Source organism: Octopus bimaculoides, chromosome 5, assembly GCF_001194135.2.
Source record: "Octopus bimaculoides isolate UCB-OBI-ISO-001 chromosome 5, ASM119413v2, whole genome shotgun sequence".
NCBI lineage: Eukaryota > Metazoa > Mollusca > Cephalopoda > Octopoda > Octopodidae > Octopus > Octopus bimaculoides.
The window spans coordinates 33,701,807-33,703,280 of NC_068985.1; the positions used below are offsets into that span (position 1 = coordinate 33,701,807).

Sequence of the window (1,474 nt, forward strand, 5' to 3'; positions counted from 1 at the left end):
ATATATATATATATATATATATATATATATACAGGGTGCGATGGGTAAATTGTCACCATTTTATATTTTTTATTTCATGCGTGCACATTGTTTGTTTTTGACTTTGTTGGCTACACAGTATAGTAGGGTCAGTCGGGCACCATCTGTGAGAAAATCAGTACCATGATGCAATTCACTCTGCCAGAAATTTGGAAATGACATGCTGTACTGCTTGGCATTTGCACTAGAAGCTCCAATACAAACATTTCAAAGTGTTTGCATGTCAATCTGAGGACATGTACCAAGAGTGATAAAAATCAAACATCCAGTCAACATAATGGTGTTTGGAGTAATCGCTAGTGATGGTGAGCTTATGCTTCTATTCATCTTCCCACACAGCCTCAGACTCAACACGAAGGCCTACATCAAGTGCCTGAATGAGGTAGTGCTGCGCTGGGTCAAGAGAGTGGCTGCTGGAAGACCCTATATCTGGCAACAGGACTCTGCTTCATGCCACACAAGCAGGAGAACCCAGTCATGGCTGTCAGACAATTCCTGAGACCACATCACCCCTAACATCTGGTCACCTAACTCCCCAGTTGAGCAAGAGACTGACAAAACTCCTTGTAACACCAAAGATGAACTGAAGGCAAGGTTTAGGGCAGCATTCACCAACTTCAACAAGGAGACTGTCCAGAAGAGTTGTAGGAAATTCCAAAGTCATCTGGAGGCTATGGTTGAAGCCAATGGTGATTTTATTGAACAAGTTTTTTCTCTTTAGTATTTCAAGATATTTTTATGTAATTTTGGTAAATATATCTGTTAAAATGAAATGTAAGTGTTATTTTCATTTTTGCATAATTTAAACGACAGTTTATTCACCGCACCCTGTATGTATATATATATATCATCATCATCATCATCATCATTTAAATGTCTGCTTTCCATGCATCCAACCCATGCCAGCATGGAAAGCGGGTATTTAAATGATGGTGCAAGCGCTAATATTTATAAACATGTGACATATTAATAAAAATCTGTAAATGTACAACCATCCAGATATCTGAGTACCTTATTATTTTTTCTAATATATATATATATATATATATATTTATAGGAAGGACAGTATACACTTTATTATTATTTTTAATTTTTAATATTTCTAATGTTTTAATTAACATTATATATATACCATTGGTTCTTAATTCATCTCCGAAGAGCGGAATTACTGATAGTATGTCGATCTTTTGATCACATTGTGATTATAATAATATCCGCGAAACGATCGTCAGATGTTTAATTCTTTAAATTTTAGGCTTTTTTATATTTTAGACTTTACAATATTCATGCTTAATTACACATAAAATTTTTATACGCATTTATATTCACATGTATCTTTATCTACATTCATATTTTTATACATATTTATATTTATATTTCGTATATTTATATTTTAAATTTTAAATTTATTATATTACCATGTCATATTGGATAT

The 1,474-nt window shown here is 33.1% G+C and overlaps 1 protein-coding gene across 3 annotated transcripts in view; it reads left to right on the plus strand.

The window, feature by feature from the left end:
- The window catches only part of LOC106869179 (beta-arrestin-1), a 275,729-nt gene that overhangs the window by 263,238 nt on the left and 11,017 nt on the right, over positions 1 to 1,474 (plus strand). The window lies entirely within an intron of this gene.